Consider the following 19,717-nt stretch of genomic DNA (forward strand, 5'->3'; position numbering starts at 1 on the left):
CACTCGTAAATTGTCAAGAAAATTGCGCGACACTTGCCGGCAAAAAAAAAACGAAAAAAAAAATATTCGAGAACGATACTGTTAATTGTCACATCCCGACTGTCCGTTACACAACGTATTCGCGACGAGTCGATGAAACGTCCCAAACCCGGAAACGCGAGACATCAGCGTCGTTGACGATCGTCGTGAAGGGATAATTATCTCGCAACGTACGCTGCGACGGTGGTTGGCGCTCGACACTGCCGTGATGTGCGTCGATCCTCACACGAAATCCATAGTTGATATATCGCGAAGCACCGGCCGTTGAAAACCACCGAAAACCGAGACAGAGAAGTCCCATTACTTCCTTCCGCGTCTTCTCGATCACCACCCGGCCCCAGGATGTACGTCGCGGTGATCGACAGGTTCAGTCGCCATTAATCTTTCAACCGAGCAAGACGCGTGAAGTTGCCGTGGCGTCTCTTTCTGTCTCTCTCTTTCTTTCTCTCTCTCTCACTCTTTGTCTCTCCGTCTGTCTCACTCGATCGAGCGAGGGCGAACGAACGAAAGAAATCTACGACCCCGACAGTCACCGATCGCGAAGAATCACGGGTAGAATCGTGTAAAATAATACGCACCGCGGCACCGTATTTTAATACTTGTTTCTCCGTCCCGAGTAGGCGAGTAGGTGTGGTGGGGGTAAACGTAGCGCGCTCGTTCATCGGTCCGTCGTCCGACTGTGTTTATTTACATTGCCTCGCGGTACAAGTGCTCGAGGCGAGAGACTCATTGTTAGCCCGCAATCTCGGTGATCTTAACGATAACGTGCGTCGAATATTTGGACTTCTAGATATTACGTCGGGGTGAACGAAAATCTCGACGCGTCTCGCGCTCGCCTCCGCGGACCCTGCGATTTGCTCGCACTGAATCTAGCCGGCGATGATCCAGATGTCGCCAGAGCGACCTAAAGACGTCACTATGCGCGTCGCCCTGCGCGGGCCAGTTCGCGAATAATTGCGTGCCAACAAGTAACGACATCTTGGACCCCGCCGAAGCGTCACGTCTACCTTCAACGCGAAGGGAACGCGTAATGGCGTCATAATTGTCGCTCGCGAACGAAGAGATTCCGGAATCTCGGCGTACGTGCGTTCTAATAGTTTCCCGTTGCGTATCTGCGTCACGTCCCGGACGCTCGGGATCATTTGGCGTACGATTAACTTGTCGAGAGCGCCGGCAAGCGTGTCGTGCGGTTTTTGTGCCGAACAGTACGCGTGCGATCGCAATTAACCGCGGAACGGTTGCGAGTGTGTTGTGCACGGAGGTGAAAAGAGAAGGCGACAACGATCGCGGAGGCTAAGAGACGACGACCTGGGCCACGGAGACTGAAAAGAGGCGTATATCTGGCTGATTGTGAGAGGCATTGGACGGGAGCAGCTACAAAGTAAGTAATTACTTGATTGTTCTATCGGTTAGGTATATCTAAAGATTACAAACTGCCGCTATGATTTTTCATACTTAATTAACATTTTAATATTAATAATAATTAATTAATGTATCCATAAAAAATTTAATGATCGAGAAAATAACGCTAAACGCAAGCTTTTCGCCCTGGTTTATTTATTCCTAAATTAAATAAAATTATTTAAAAAGTCGAGATCTCTGTTCCATTTTTTTTTTTTTAACGTACGTTCAATAATTATAATGGTACGAAGACACTTGAAAAATTTGAGAAGTATGTTCCTTTTTTGCTGCACGGCTCACAAGCAGTTAATAGCTTCTTCGGCGAAGCTGCAACCTGCCATGTGATTGCAACACGGCGGTAGCAAACACAATCAAAAAGTCCGCAGCCGTTTGCAGGAAGTATCTCCCTCGTGTTTGAAAGTAACTCGTCGTAGACTCCGGAGAGTAATCGAGCTTCCATATCAGCTCAAATAGTTTTGTAACAGCCTTTCCCGGGAAGTATCCCCGGCAGCATTTAAGGATCTGCTTCTCGAGCAACTCCGTCAAACGGCTGAGGCGCTTTCTCAAAAGGTAAAAGCTGCCGTGTGTTCTTGCATTAAACATAGCGAGTTATTTGAGATTTTACCGAAAAAAAGACGCTCGAGTTAGGAAGAATAACATTTTTTTTTAATTATTAAATTAACGTTTAAAAATAGCTCGTTTAATAATCTAATAAATATTAAAAAAAATTTTTTTTAACGCAAAATGATAAATTAGAGAAATATACTAAACAGAACAATATCTTTAAATATATGCGGGAGGGAAAAGCTGCGAAGCAAGCATTTATACGTTGTACAAGTGTAAAATAATTCATTGAACAGAGAGAAAAAAAGTATTGGGTAAAAAAAATCTGTTTAGTAAGAAAAAAAAAAAAAAAATGTGAGAAAGAGGCGGAACGCTTCGGTATTTTTTAACTTAAAGGTGCGTTTTATTACTTCTTTTCCCTGCTGAGAAACCCGGTTTTCCTCGCTGGAAACGTGCCGTGTCGTTTCGGTGATACTTGGCTGTATCTTCTAGGTACACCTGCGGTATAACTTGGGGTTTAGGGTAAAGGGGCAATCGTGCGACGCGCGTACGAAATATAACGGTGCATCGCGGGCAGAACACGCGGACAATGACGATAAATCGCGACGGCGGCGTACCTCTCTCCGGTGCCGGTGGAATTATCGTAAATCCTTCCGCGCGACACAAATCGCTCGTTAATATTCAAGCTCGAGTGAATGACTCTCTCGCGGCAATGCGTCATATTTTTTTTTCCCTTCCACCTTCGGAATGCTGTGGGATGCATCTAAGACTTTTGCCATTAATACGCGCGATGCTTATTAAGTCGCGTGCGCCCAGCGTATGAAATATTACCTCTTATATTAACGTTATCAAAGTATCAATTTGCGATTTCACATAAACGCGCTTCTGCGAATCCCCGATTTGAAGAACGCGCACAGACTCCCTCAATTTTTTTATTTTTTTTTTTCTTTCTTTCTTTTTTTTTTTCTTTTTTCGCGTTTTCAATTTGCGCTTCCAGCAATCTCGAAATAATTTAAAACTTGTACGAGCCGTTTTTCGATGCTGATTAGAATTGCATTCGCGATTGCCGCGATTCAGGATAATACTTCCTCTGTTACGCCGCGAAGCCCGTAGAAACGAGCCCGACGGTTTGCACCGGGCCCTAGGTATGCGCACAATGATGGCAATTCGCCGGCGCGTGATGGTTCGTGGCTCTCGGAGTGTATCAGATTACGGAAATAATCCCGGTAGAAGCGCGTGGAAGCTGCGAGCGGACGGTACGCGAGATGCGAAATAGCAGAGTTCCGCGGAGATCACGCGCGTACGGCACGTACAAGGTCAAGCATATTGCCTGTAATAGATCACGGGCACCGTGATCGAATCGTAGGACCGATGATAATGAACATAAGCAGCGTGATGCAATCACTTTTAATCTACAAAAGTAACGTTAACGAAGAAGAAAGAAAAAGAAACCTCAAAATTACACAAGCGTTAAAACAATTAAAAAAGAATTTTTATTTTAATCGTCAAATAAAACATAGTCAATTTTCCTAAATTATAGTCGTGTGAAATATTAATTTCTTACAGAATAACGTTATAGATTAAATTAAATTTATAGATTCGTAATTGCGTCGATTTGATGTAGATTCTTTTCTTTTGTGAAAAAGAAAGAGAGAGAAAAAAAAAAAAGTCCCTGTGAAAGTATCTTGATTAGGTTCTTTGTTTTCCATTGTTAGTCGCGGCAAAAGATTGATCGATTGTTACTCGGTAATCGTGAATGCCACGCGAATGTCTTCCGTTCATACGACAGCGCTCTTTCTATTCTTCACCCGCCGTCTTCTATCACTATGGGCCATTGTATCAGCCGTGATTCCCTCCGCTTCTCATTCACCTAATCTGATCGGGAGAAATGGCATCTTTAGAGAACACACGTAGTCGTAGAGGAGATCTTGAACCTGCTCGCTTAGCAAAGACACGACAAAGCTATCAAGGCATTATGCAGACCCAAGTGGGCTCTTAGCGTCGAGTCATGTTCGGTGCATCGCTAATTAGGCTCATGGCTCATTAGGCATTTTATCTTGCGCGAGCCTCGACTTGACGGACCGCTGACCCTAGGTCGAAAGTAGTTTCAACAGTTACATAAAATCGTATGAAACACGCATTTATCAGCGTCGCTCGGCAGACATAATTCGGTAAAACTTCTTCTGGCTTATCCTATGTCCGTTTTTATTTTATATCGCCATGTCGAGACAGGCTGACGGAAATTTTAATTAATCAAAATTTTTTAATTTTTATTTCCTGGAAAATATAATGAAAGTTAAATTACTCTAATTTGTGCAATAATGAGCATAGCTTATTTACTTTATATCATTATTCTATTAAATACCGCACGCTGCGTTAAAGATATCGTGTAGAAAATGTGACGCTAAAATGCACTCGGTATTCGAGGAGTACGTTAAACAAATACCCATTAATTTGAAATATTACGGCGATGTGTTCGAGAGTAAAAGAGCTCCTTTTGCGAAACTCCGAGAAAGAAATCCGATTGGCGATTCGCATACCTACAAGCGAATCCGCGAGAGCTTTCTCTTGCCCGGCTTGGTCTAATGGTAAACACGGGGATTGTTGCTTTCCGGAAATAACTGGCCCCATTCCAATTATATGCACTTGCGCGAAAGTATCAATAACGTCCAAGAATGCATTTCCGCGATTAAGTAATAAAAGAATAGTCGAATCGACGCAAAGCCGCCTCGTTGAGAAAGAGAGTCGCGGAGTAACGGAGTGATTTAAACGCTGCGACAACCCTTGACCACCGTAACTCGGAGTATAAATTAATTTATCAGAATTAACTCTCGAATTACTTAATTATCTAATTTCCCAGGGATATACATGTACTTAAACATGTATGAATTATTTTATGTAGAACAAAATAATTATTTATACGACAAAACTTTGTAAATTTCGTTTTCTTAAATATACCTTTGAAGGGTTTAATTTATATATCGTTTGATTAACTATAAAAATTATACGCCGTTTTAACTGCAGTAATCTGCATCAGCTGCGCGATTTATCCGAGCCTCCGTTTCACTTTTCGCCGAGCGTGGCAAATAATTTACGCGTTTTATTACTTATATATATTTGCCAGGGACAAATTATATTTTCGACCCGGTGTATCCGTGACCCATTCGAGTTCGCGAATCGGCATTTCGAGGCTACCTGTTCGGGCCGGCCGAGGCATCAGATAACGTCCGTTAGAACTGGTTATACCGACACGGTGCGTTACGATCCCGCGGCGCGATACGGAAGATAAACACCGGATAGAGGCCCATCGCGCCTTCAGGTACGGCAACTGACCTCCTGAACTCGATGGCCGAGAAGGAGAAAATACACCCGGCCGACCGCTTCCATGTTATTTTTTTGTTTTCTTTTTTCTTTCTTTTTTTTTTTTTTTTAATCGTCCGTTTCACTAATTAGCAATACTCACGGAAGACTCGCGAAGTTTTCGGTGTAAACGCAAACTCGCCGTGCGAATGTGGAACGCGCAAAGAAAACGGAATAATTTTAATAACGCGTTAATTAATTGTCTAGCGTGTTTAATTTACGGTTAGCGCTGGAATAATCTAATTTAATATTTGTTAAAATATTTATTTACGTGTTTGCGTAAAGCTGTTTAAAAAGTAATATTTATTAATAAATTTAATATATATGCTACAACTATCGGGTGTATCAAAAAAATAGGATCTATCACTTAAAAGGGTTTAATTTTAATTTGAAAAAAAATTAAGTTAATATTTTAAAGAGGGGAGAACCTCCCGAGAGAATGTAATTATTCTGCGCGGGCAGAAAAAGATCTGCAAGGTTCATATTGTGAGAAGATTAGCCACCGTCACCACGATCTAATCCTCAATTTGCATATTCATGTAAGATTTATAGCTCGCTGTCAATTTACATATTCATAATTGAGTTACTCGGGATGGGATCGTAGGCGAGAAAAATCGTCTCCTAATACTCCTTTCTCGTGCCGCTTTAGCGAGACAGGTGGCACGAAGAGTCCCGCTCGCAGCGTCCGCGTAATCATATAATTGAAGCCAATTGACAGCCACGTTGTAACCGCGATAACGACACCGACCGCAATCGCGGTTGCTAAATACGCTTAATTGCTAGGGTAACGTATCTGGACGGCACCGCACTTAACCCCGAGCGATTGCGAGTCGGAATCGTTTGGCTTCCTCCTGCAGGCTCGATCGTTCGCTCGTATTTGAAGCATGAGAAGAATGACAAGGGAAAGAGAGAGAGAGATTCCTGCGCGCGAAAACGATTTTTCTCGCTCGTAGTTAAATTGCAAACGGTTACGTAAACGCCAAGCGGATCGTGTAAGCGCGAGCTATCGAGAGACGGAATTGCACCTCGTCGGAGAGCTTGCCCGCTGTCTAAGAGTTTGCATCACGAGCAAACGGTATTGTTCCCCCCCGTGAGGCGTTAAACGCTTTCCGATTAATGCCTACCAGATGATTTGCGCGAGTTATTCCCGGAGTAGAGTGCCCTTTTAACCGCGGATTCTCCGGGCCACTCGATGCCGATCTTCCTGGGAGAATTTCCCCTCCGGGATAAAACGCTTCGCTATTACATTTATTTTCAAGTAATCAACGTACTGAGCTCTGCCGATTTCTGCAGCTGGATATATATTACGGCTTTAGGGAGTGCTTCCCGTTGCTTATTACAGCAAACGTTATCGTTTGTTATTTATTGTCGTTAATCCGGCGCCCGGTGATTGATGAGACACTCGGAGTTGAGATTTAGAAATCTGTTATACAGCGCGGTGAAATTTTCATTAGGCGTCGTACTAAGTAAGTCTCGGCAAGTGGTTTGAGACACCCACGCAGGGAAATGGGAGTTCCAACGGCTATCATTTACATGCTTTACCGGTACATCTAAAATTGGTATGTTGAAAACCCTCGAGCGTGCGCGGGGTTCGAGGTCATTAGGATAGAAAATTGTACGGCTGCCTTCAAAATAAAAGGAAATAGAAATTAAAATCGCCGGTGCGATCGGCGATCTATACCGCGGTAGCGATAATCACCCCCACGAGTAAATCGGCACTTTCGGCGTCACGAAAGTTACATTGTAAAGCGACCGGTCGAGCCAGTCGATCTTCCATGTAGGTGGCACAGATCAGGGTTATCGATAAGCAGTAGCGCAATAACGTTGTACGAGAGATCCAATTGATCCGTGACAAACGGCAATTCTCAGAGGAACGATCTGTCGTTTTCTATTCATTGAATTTGACTAATGTACAAAGAAATCATATTTTAACATTAAAAAAAAAAGATACATATTTTTTTTTTAGTACAATTAATTTAATCTAATTTTTTTTGTTAAAAAAAAAAATAAAAGATTTAAAAAATTAACGTGCAATGAAATATAACTTTTACGCTTGAGTTGGTAATTCAAACTATTTTCCTAATTCATATATCTTATTCTGTCGTTATCGAAACTTTATTACACGAATGACGAGACTTTCTCTGTGCAACAAAGCCGTGACGAAAGCCACGTGGAACTCGTGGAACGATCGGAGTCATTCAGCGGCCGCATGAATACGTTTCGATCCATTAGTCTTACGCAATGTGTTGTCGGTGTGCGTGTGAACTACTTGTTTTACGAGACTCCGATCTGTGCTGTCGGTGACAGAAATAGGCTCTAAATATCCGATATGCCGCCTCTGAAATAGGAACGGCGATTACGTTTCGAGCACCACCTACGTGAAACTAACGGTATGGAAATGTACGTGCACACGCGTTAGTTTATATGCAATCGAGTTGCTGAGGGCGAATGCATTGTTCACATATTTTAAAAAGCTTTTTCCGTCAGAATATGCTAATCAAAACGGGACGCGACGTCGTACGATTTTGAAACGATGTACATTCAACTAATAGACAGAAATATTATTTTTATTCGAAAATAATCAAGTTGTTATTATCCAATAAATTACATTAAAAAAAAAAAAAAATCTTGCGAAAAAGACAAACAATTTAATAAAATATATAATGAAAAAAAAACAAGATATTAAATAAGAAATCTGAAGTAAGAAATGATTTTGGAACACGGTACTTCGATCAGTATATTCGCGTTGCGGTTATACAGATCGTCTCTGCACTCATGATCAATTAAATTTCACTTCGCCGAACGAAATTACTAGGCGTGGCACTTGGAGAGCATCGTCGATAATTAAATTATTGGTGGTTGTTATACATCAATGCGTAATAGTTATTGCCAGCAATGATATATTTTGACGTGGGAAATAAACACATACATTTTCAGCGTTTCACCGTCCGTATTCAGAACTTCGGTAAATTTCTGACTTATTCTAATTTTCTAAAAACCTTTTAAAATATTTTATATATTAAAAAAAAAATCAAAAATATATTTTAAATTAATGATAACATTTAAACTTAACTTTATATTAAAGATATAAGCGAATGTCTTTATTTAATTAACGATCAATATTAATAATATTAAACTAGTGCCATTCTTAAATTAATATCAATTTGGTAATAATTGTTTTTAATAATTAATTATTTTTCTTCGAGATAAGATCGCGTTACTCAGTGTCGGCATCATCGAAAATAATTAACTTGGCATGAATCAAGTGAGATATCACATTCGATCGGTTGCGCAACCCGCGTCTGCGTTAAAACCGCAATCAATTATTGTTACGGATCGCTCGAATAATTTGTCTACCAGACAAACGTCAAGGCGGAGATATTTGCGAACCGATAAATAGCCTGGCGGATTGACGGAAGCAATTACACGATATTCCATTCATCGTATTTAATTATACGTGATTTACTCGCGGTAGCCGCGGTCGTTATCTACCGATTATCATTAACACATGCTGGGCTCAACGTATTTTGCTTTCGAGCGTCCGAGATTAGTGTTCTCTGTGACTAAAAATTTCTATTTCGGCACGACGTTCGAAGGAGAGGAAAGCCGGTCGATTAACTTGCCTCTCTTACGGACTCGAATTAGCTCTTCATGTCGTTCTGTTAAGCTCGAGAACACCCATCAATGTTACCGGTCTAATAATTTGTTACCGGTCGGAGTAGATCTAACCGGCGCTCGTAACGCGCCGTCAGAGCAAACAAAACGCGGTGAAAAGAAAAAGAACCGTGCCGGATGATGTACGTTTTCCGCGAGAAGCGTGTTTCGGACCGGTATTAGAGGATTATTAGCGTCGCGCTCGGTGCCGTTCTGCGGTCCAGAACGGAGTGGCGGCGAGGGATCGGCCGGCAGTAAACGTCGGCGCCCGGTAATTATTAGCCGCGCGGATAAAACGAGTACGGCACGTCGCCGCGAGTAACGTGTCCGCTAATGAAATGTCACGGCGCGGCTTTGCGTTACACTTTGTATGCGTCTCGCAGACGCGAAAGACCGATCGAATCACCCGTCACGCGATTCGGCACAAGATTCGACGTGAAATCCTCAAGGCGATTGCTAAACGTTGTTTATAAATTAATATGAATTTTTTTAATAGAAATAATTTTATTTAAAAAAAAAAAATATATGAAAATTAATTGAATTATCTGATATCTGTTTGAATTTAGGAAGATAAATTCTTTCCTCTGAGTGACGGCTAATTTTATTTGCAATTATATTTAGCAGCAAACGTAAATATGACCTTTTAATTATTATATATCATGCTTCGTGATTAATATTATCCGTAGAAAAATGTTTTACATATAATTTACTCTTTGGTTTAGTATAGCTTCGCATAATTTTGATAACTTATCAATTAACATTAATGTATGCGACATCAGTTTGTATCAGTTTGTTAATTATAGATTATTGACAAAAAAAGATAATTTGATCGAGCAGAGATCTTGCAATGAAAATGATGATAACCCTCAATTTAATCTTCGTCTTTCTTCTTCTAATAGTTAAATTTCAATTTTTTATTTGCTCCAACTTTAACTTTTTTAGCTGATTAGAAACGCCAATCAATCAGTGTCATGTCAATCAATAAAAATTGATGATTTCACGTTTTATCAAAAGTATAAGTCGGTTCAAAAAAGCAAATTAAAAAAAAACTAAAAAAAAAAACCCGTACAACATCGCAAAAAAAAAAAAAACTCGTAACATCGATCCGCGGCATTGGTTAATTACAGAGCTCAAACGATCGATCCTACAATATGCTAAATGAAAGCACGTACATTTCTGATCCAGGATATAATCATAAATTATTCGTACTTTTTATTATTACTTACATCTCTCGGGAATGTTTTGAATGATACGTCGCTAGTTGTAACATATTTCCTAAAACAAGTACCAATCACTTATCATTGCAATTGCAATTATTACAATCTCAATTAGGTGTTTTTTTTTCTTTTCTAACCTTTTGGTATTTTTAATTCAAATAACTGTTCCATAAAAAATTAATTCTACTTTCGTAAAAAAAAAAGAAAAAGAAAAACCACATTGCGGGATCAGAAAGAAACAGCGTAACTCTTACATACTTACGGGATGTCGAAGACGAGAAGAAGACATTGTCACGTTTTCTCGACAAGTCCGAGAAGCGCGCACACCTATTCGCACCTCTCCGCACCTCACCACTTAAAACGTTCCGCGGTGATTGCGAGATGCCATCTCCCGAAATGTCCGTGACGACTCTCGCTCGTTCCGGATCTGTCGGAACAGGCAGCGAGATGATCCAAGCGCCGTGAGAGCAGCGAATTCTCGCAAAAGAACGAAGGAATGAGGGTAGAAGAAGATTTCGCGGCGACAGGTTCAGTGGAAGGCTTGATTTATGTGTCATTCCGCGGCCGGCCGCTTGAGTGTGAAACAAATAAATTTCAGCCGCGGCGAGGCGAGGCGTACTGCGAAAACACGGCTAAAGAGCGGCCCGACTCGGCGATTAATCAATCGGCGAGATGAGAAACGGAGAGCCAAATTGTGGCGGGTGAAATTACGCGGAACGTGACCCCAGTCATTATTCTTCTTCTCGATTACACGACTAATCCGTAAAATTATATGAGAAATGCCCCGCCAAGTTTTCTCCAGTTCGCGAATCATTTAAAAATCGACATTTAGAGCAAGCGTAAATTAAGCGGCGAGAAATATGATCGTGATTTGGATATTTCACCATTAGCTATTACCGTTCGTAAATTGATGAATAAAGAATAAACACGTGTGCATAAAGTCTAGAAAAATGTTATGAAAAAAATTAGTCAAAAATTTTAAATAAAATTTTTTTTTTTTTTAAAGCAACTTAATAAGCAAAGAGCGTAATAAAATCAAAAAGTTTGATTTATAATTGAAGGATAACCGCTTCTTTAAGACGTGTTATTAATCACCGTTGCAGTGCGTCGTGAAATTCGTTTCTGATGGAGTACGAAAATAAATCATCACTTACGAAACCTCCGATCGCTTCGAGCTACGAAAGGGAACACATTTTAAACGGCTACTTGATTTTCGGCCGATCGACATCAATCAATCGGTCGTAAGAATATGAACGCAAATGCATTGAAAATAATTAAACTTATATAATGACGTTGACTAAAAAAAAAAAAAAATTTTACGAAAAAATCATTTGCATGTTAATAGTACATATTAAATAGTGATGAGCAGTTTTTTGTTAATTATTCAATTACTAACTAATTAATCAAAAACAATTCGATATATGTAGGTTTTCATTTTTATTAATAATTGTACCGAAAATAATGTACTTAATTTTTTTTCAGTACTATTCGGTATTATTCATTAGTTTTTTATGGTACATATTAATTAATTGACTGACAAAGCCGTTCACTTCTACAAAACACGTCCGAATCGGAGCTTGCCATAGACCTTCGCTCTCTCTACGTTTTATCGTCTATAAAATTAAACTGCTCCACTCTTGCGAAATTCCCTTCTTGTCGCCTAAAGCCATAATCTGTAAAAAAAAGAGCGCTCTATTTCCTATCAAGATATAACTTCTTATAAGTTTTACCTTACACGATAACGTTAATGGATATTATTAATCTTACCTTGATATTTATCTTACCTTGATATCCCATCTTCTTTTAGATAAAAGGAATTAATTAACGAATAAAAGTTCCATAAAATTAAATATAATATTGCAGGATGTTAAAACAAGATAGTACAAAAAAAAATATATATATATATTTTCTCGGCAAAAACAATTATTGACTTACGCGGATATCGAGAAAGTTACGTTTTTACATCACTGTAAAAATGATAAATTATTAATCGGGGATGTAAATTAATGATCGTAGAAATACAATTCATACAGTCGTGATAGCGTTCTAATTGAATAAACTTTAAGGCTACTAATAGCGTAATAAATACGTGCGGATGTCTTACCAATATTAATTATTTCGAACTATTTTCCCTCCAACAAATTAATAGTTTCGTCAAATTACACATCCATTAACTTTTTAATTTTATTTCACGCGGACTGCAAGCGGGCCACAAATTAATATCAATTATCTTTGACGGAAGTGTTCGACGGTGATAGTTATAATAATAGCGAGACTGGAACGACGGTCATTCGCCATTCTTTCTAACTGTTCTATCAGAAATGCACGCTGGTAATTATTAAATTAATTGCAACAAGACCTCGCGCGACTACGTGCGTACATATCGGCAATAATCCCGACATTCTAACACCGCGCGCAGAATAATTTAACGCTATACTTTCATCAGCCGTTAACGGTTCATGGCTCGTACTTCTGTAATCGGGATTCTCCTGAATGCAATACAAAAGGATGTAGAAAATTCATGGAAAGGGGGAAAATTGTTGTAGTAAAAATGTTAATTTTCTCGCGCGAGCCTGCTACTTGACCGTGCTTCTCTTTTTCCTTTTTTTTTGAGTAGGTAATGAATGGAGCAAGGCGGCCACATGTTTGCCTACATATTAAATGCAAACGTCGTGGTCGTCGCTTTGGTTTCCGCCTCACCGTATGCGAATTAAACGATCTCATACATGGAATATTATTGCGTGTAATCGACGCAATGTATGATGAAGTATAGAAAGTCCGGTAATTGCTATTATTCAATAAAAATCCGACACTTTTGCGCGCGTACCGCATTTCTCCGCATCGCCGAGCGTTTTGCGATCCCGGCCTGTGTCGATCACCGCGTCGTATCCGTGGCATGTAAAATGTTTCAGATTTAACGCTTATTTAGTTTATAAGCTAATCGTGTAATTGAATTAATGATGACTTTTTTTTTTTTTTATTCAACCTTTTACTTTAATTTAATTTTTTACCCGATATAATTAGATTTAAAGAATTAAATTGAAATTGAATTAACTAATTGCAAATGAATTTAGTAAAATTATCTTTTAGCATAGATGAATAATTACAAGTTTTTAGCGTTTGTGTCTATCAACTTTAACATATATGCAATTAATTTTATACTGCAATTATATTACTCTTATCGTCGTAATTACGCGTAATACCAATACGTGCGATATGCACAACTTTTCTCCTCTCACATTCTATAATGGTTACATTTCAACGCTTATACCGCATCTATTTAATTACACGCACACATACGCGCGATAGATTTTACAATGCAATAAATTACATTACAAGACGTTATCGTCAAGTTTATTACCTTTACAATCGTGTTCGCGCGACATTTGATAAGACAAGAAAATTGCAGAACAAAATAACGAATATTAGGTGCGCCTGAAAGAAAATGCTAATATTTTAATCCGAATAGTTTAATATTTCAAAGTAACTTCACGTCGCGTCTGTCGGAAGATTTATATCCGACGTATTCCGCATTCACCGCGAAACTCCACCGCGAGCTCACTTACCGCAGAAAGCATCGCTGAAAACGATTTGCGAATAAAATTTAATATCGAGTATATGATGTCTTTTAGATAGCGCCGTACTTAATTTTTGCAGATAAATTTCTTGCGCGGTAATAAAGAAATTCATCCTGGCTTTATAATTGTCTACTACGTTCAAGTAAAAGACTTTAATACTTTATTTAACTCGTAATCTAGCCCGTTAATCAAATCAATATAAACAATTACAAAACATACCTATTTTTCTTTATCTTAATATATTTTTTATGCGAGCTGTACTTTTTAACTTTAAATATATCACGCCTCTGTTAATTATTCACATTTACGAAAAGTAAGAATATTTATCTGAGTTGAATCGTAAAAGATATTTTATTTCATATCGTATATGTTTTATTATATTCTATATTGCGTTTTCAAGAGATCGCCGTGTACCTATCTATACCTTGCACGTCTTATTGCTGCGCCGCAAGCGACATTCGTGCTCGCCGTTTAGAACCCGGGCATATATTAAATCCGCACTGAAGAGAGTATTTAACATACTCGACGCACAAGCGATAATCACTCATTCGATGCTTTCGCGCTCGCTTGCGCACCTACGCAAGATCATCCGTGAAACGGTTCTTACGAGACGCCGACTTTCACCGCGCTCGGGATAACAATGATTTTTAATTTCAACGATTAAAAGCGATAACGATTTGTCGAGCTCTTTGAAGCGAACTAGTTTGCCTAATTTTATTAACAGTAAAACAGTTCTATGAACGTAATTAGAAAAAAAAAAAAAGCAACGAAGTAAAAGGTATATTCTTTACTTGAAAAAATGCGTACCTAGAAAAATTCACGTGATTCACGACAACTTTGTGTCGAGCTTATAAGGAAACTTGCCAGTACACTTTGCTACTACGCGCAGATCTTTTCCAATAAAAAAATAAAATAAAAAAAACCCAGGAAACAACTTTGTGACACTTTAATCTCGCCACAACGGGAAAATCGCAAGAAAAGCATCTCGGTGAACGTACTACTTTCTGCACATTCAAGCACGCACGAAGCAGGGGGCGATTAACTTTGAAACTAGTTCTGAAATCTCCTCGAACACTGTAAGCAATACAAATTGAATGTTGCATTCCAGATTACGATCTGAAAAGCCACATAATGAACGATAAATTAGAAAAGGAGAAAATTTTGGCACTTACGTAAAAACGAATTAAAAATCTACTAGTAGGTCATGCTTCTATAAATTATTTTATATATTTTTAATCAAAAGTTCTTAAATTAATTTAAAAGAAAAGAAAGAAAATAGAAACTCTTAGATTACCCACTACAGAAGTATTATTTGTCACAAAAAATATTTCACATATTGCATCGATATATTAAACGTATAATCCTATTTAATCGAGCAAGGACAGTCTTTGCGATTTTCTCATATCGCACTCGCACCCACCATCGATCATTTCGACTCTCGGCGACGGTCCGGGGTGGAAAAGAGGGGTGGGAGAAAGGGAGATGGAAGACCCTAGCGCGCCGGCCACGTGCAGATCATCGATTTTCGCGACGGATATCGAGGCTTCTGCGTATGTTCCCGTGCGGTTTATCGTTGTGTTCTTATGTCCCGCGTTGCTCTGAGGACTCTACGAACCGCAGGGTCTTGCACAGGACACCGCCGTCGTCCATTCTTCTTCGTTGCGGCCGAAATTTCTCGTCCCGTTTCAACAAAGTATTGGCGGAGCGGATCCAAAGAGCACGGGGAAAGGGGATCGATGCTCGCTAGCAGCAGTCAGCCGGCTCGTCGTTGCTCACTCGTATTGCGTAGGTTCGGGACTCTACGGCGGTAGGCGCGGGGAGCGTGGGGTGTAGGGGGAGGGGACGGTGCGCGGTTAGTTGTGCTAGTGCTAGTATGTGTGTCCGGTCAGCCGGCTCGTCGTTGCTCATACGTATTGTACAGGTTCGGGACTCTAGGACGGTAGGCGCGGGGAGCGTGGGGTGTAGGGGGAGGGGACGGTGCGCGGTTAGCTGTGCTAGCGCTGGTATGTGCGTCCGATCACCCAACATCAAAACACGTGCGCGGTAAGATAAACAATACGCGCTGAATAAAACCTTGAATAGAACAGAATTTTAACAGCAATTTTTATGTCTCAGATAATATTCGACCTATTGAAGAAGGACCAACCCGACGTCCCGCGGACATCCTGAGAGGAGGAGGAGGCCCAGGAAGGGTATCCTGCCCCGGCGGAGCAACCCATGGGTATATATCAATTTTTTCTTTGGATTTTTAATAACGTTTTTTAATTTTTTCATTTAATTAAATTTTATATCTACTAAATAATTGTTTTATTTTTTTGTTTCAGGTCAAGAGAAACTCCGCTGCGTCGCATCGCTCAGTGCCGCACGCCGATTCGAAATTATACGAACTGCAGCCGGTTCGTCGGTCGTTCGGGGCTGCCGATAGTTACCGGGCGTTTTTTTACGATTTTTTTAAATACGGGAGTGTCGAAAAATTTGTTAAATAATTTTCGGGATTTTAACTTCACCCGGACGCGTTCGCGAGTTACTTGTGCGCGGAAGGATGGCTCGTCACGTCCCATCTGGGAGGAGGAGCAGGCCCGGGACGGGCATCCTGCATCGGCGGAGCAACTTTTAAGTAAGTATAAATTAGAAAAAAAAAAAATCTTTTTTTTTTTATTAATCTCGTTAATAAACTGATATGTCTACAATAATATTTTCTCTTTTATGTTACAGTCACCGGCAGAATTCTTCAACTCCGCTGATGCTCATGCAGATTGGTGAGTCGCATGACTTTGTTTCCTAGTTTGGTGTTGGGTTTCTTGAACCGGCAAGAAATTATTATAATTAATGTCCCCAATTATAACGACGCGCACAATTGGGACATTTAGAAAAACAGCGCACGCAAGGTGTGCACATTTGTTTTACTTGTTTAAAATTGTAATTAAAAATCTTAAATTTAAAATAAAAATAAATTAAAAGTTATTTAAAAATTGCTGTAAATAATAAAAGGAAAACACAAAAAATTAAACTTTACGAAACACGGGGAATCAATTACGAAGTTGTAAAGTAAAACTAGAAGTCTTAAATCGCAATTATAAAAAGACTCAGGAAGGACGGAGGAGGAAAATGATGTTGAGTTTGATTCTCGAAAGTAACGGCATCGCTCTGATCGACTTTGTAGCTCGTGGTTTCAGGGATATATTAATCGAAGACAGGCCTTTGCGTAACGAACCCAATTGAGCACGTACGTTCGAGGGAAATTCGCGATATCTCCGGCCACGTCCTCCGATATTAAAACGCGGCTCTCGGTGTGGCGTAATCGCGCAGCGAACGGCATCAGATTATGCGGCCAAGAGGAACGATCTTTCAGACGTTTTATTTTCTTTCCTTCCTTCTTTCCTGCCGTTTAACCTTTCGCGAAGCCACTGTAGCGGCGCCGGACTTTCCGGCTGATCGTTTCGCTTCTATCTCGTCGTTCTATCTGCACTTCGGCGCTTATTAAATCGCCGTAGCTTGTTATTTGCGTGCGATAAACGCGTGTGCATGCGTAACGATGCAAATTGTTCTCGTGCTCGAAGGCGAGGGAGCCCCTCGGTAGCGCAAACACACCCATTGAGACAGTTTTTCCTGCAATTTTCCCACCGCGGGGAGTTAAAGTGTGACAAAGCTGCCTCCGCCCACCGTGTTTTCATTTAACAGCAATCGCGCAAGTGATTAAAGAGATCTCGATTTAAAATGATAACTTAAAGTCAATATCAAAGATAGACATTTTTTAATGTACAGAAAACCTTTTTTTTTTTTTCTTTTATCATTATTATTCTGAAAAGATAAAATTAACTGCATTCTGATTTCATCGAAATTGCTTTCAAAATTATATTCACGGCTTGACGAAGTTAGTTTTATCAATTGATATATCATAGTCTATTTATGGAACCACGAACACGTGAGTGGAGGCTGCTAAGCGAAGGCATTTGAAGATACCTGCATCTCAGTGCCTTTCTCATGCTCCACGAGGATAATCACTCGCTCGTCTAAGATGCACTTGAAAACGTGCTTACGCTTAAAGTATGCAGCCGTCTATTTCTCACGTGCAAAGGTCTTCGTCCTATCTGGCCGGTCCCATCTCTCGCCGGTCACAATGACAATTTACCGCGCTCGGTAAAAATTCGACGCGAGTCGCGGGCACTAATTTTATTTAATAATCCAACATTTTATACCTAATTTTATTCGCGTGGAACCGTGCCATCAACGTAATTACTGCCAGCAAAGTAAGCGGAAATTCTTGTGGTACGTTTTAATTAAAAAAAGACGTACCAACATAATAACGCAATTCTCCAATTAACGAAGTAATAAGCGAGTGATATATGCGACGTGCTAAACTCACACAAAGAAACTACGGTGGTAGAAATTATAGTCAAATTGTTATTCTTCTACGGCACATACTACGTTAGGTTAGGTTACGAATGATATTTTATTAAAAAATATTAAAATTTATATAATACTTTATTTTTCTTTGTATTTTTAATTTGTCAATTACGTTTAATTTAAATATTCATAAAATACAATTATAAATTAATTTAGAGTCATTCTCGCCTTCGAAAGTAAAGTGTTAGTTTTGCCGAGGGTATTTATTCAAACGCAATAGAGGAATTCTGAAGTACTGTGATTAACAAAAAAAAAGGGGAAAAAAAAAAGAATTAATATGGAACACGTTGAATAGTTTATAACAGCATGCCGGGGTATATTTGCCTTTCCCACGTGAAACACGCTGCGTAATACATCTTCGTTAGAAATTCTCATCTCGTGCGGTATGCAATGTCAAGAGCACATTGTGAAGATGAGGCAGGCATAAAGATTATTCCGAAGTACATCGAAAGTAAACGCTTTCGAAAAACCGCATCCTGAAATTATCATGAGTTAAAAAGAAAATAAGATTTTGTTCCCGTTACTGCAATGCAAAACTCATTTATCTTTTATGGTGGATTGCGTCTGGTGGAACATTTAGATGAAAAATTAATTAGCGGAAAAGCACGTAATCACATATCTCGTAGCGGAACCGTTCATCGGACATTTAAAGAAGCGTTTCGAAACCGTCTAGTAAATGTTTCTCTTGTATCGCCTCTTCTTCTCTTCAAATCCGTTGAGGATTATATTCGTAGATTACGTTACAACATTTTTTTTCTCACCAATCACCACGCCGCTGCGACGATAAAACCGAGAACGGCGGGTTTCGTAAGTATAGAAAACGCGTCAGGGAACACTCTTCGGCCGTTTCCTTATCTCGGCATCTTCCTTCCGCGTGTCATCCGCGATCGCTACCATCCGCGCGGGTCCACAGAATCGCCGTGAATCTTAGCGTGTGACGAGGAGACTTAACGAGCGCCGTGATTTACGCGATGCTACGTTTTTTCGGGCGAAGACGTTAATACAATCCTTTCCCATGGTCCCGGCGTGCGCGAGTTGCGTGATGTGATTCGTCGGGCCGCGTTCAGTAAAGCATGGCTCCTTAATTGCGGCCGACAATTAGCGTAGCCGAGCTCTCGGATCATCACGTTTGTCAGCGGCACTCGACGCCGGATCCTAGTTTTAATGGGCGTTCATCTTGCCCGCGGGGGCACCGTTAACGTCTTCTATCCGTGGGACGGGATCCAGCAGCCACGGTCGCGTTGCGGAAGGTGCATTAACAGGAAAATATAGCTACTTTTTGGAGCCAGCTTTATCTCTAACGACGAATATGATTAAGTAAATTATAAACATAATCGAGTCAGCCGTATTTATCGTTAGAAATATTATAAAATTATAGCTCGGTCCGACAGACTATACTTTGCTCTTAGCGTGCGTGTCGAGTAGCGTTGATCTTCGAGACGCGTGTCGTGAAATTGACCCGGAAAAACTCGGACTAGTCTAAAGAATACGACGGCT

The 19,717-nt window shown here is 40.1% G+C and overlaps 1 long non-coding RNA gene across 1 annotated transcript; it reads left to right on the top strand.

Annotated features, from left to right (window-relative positions):
- Positions 1 to 495: 495 nt before the first annotated feature.
- Positions 496 to 18,544, top strand: LOC139113652 (uncharacterized). Its single transcript, XR_011547736.1, has 3 exons — positions 496 to 1,420; positions 15,929 to 16,430; positions 16,529 to 18,544. It is a non-coding gene; the product is annotated as an uncharacterized lncRNA (long non-coding RNA).
- Positions 18,545 to 19,717: the final 1,173 nt, after the last annotated feature.

This window comes from Cardiocondyla obscurior, linkage group LG03 (genome assembly GCF_019399895.1).
Source record: "Cardiocondyla obscurior isolate alpha-2009 linkage group LG03, Cobs3.1, whole genome shotgun sequence".
Taxonomy (NCBI): Eukaryota; Metazoa; Arthropoda; class Insecta; order Hymenoptera; family Formicidae; genus Cardiocondyla; species Cardiocondyla obscurior.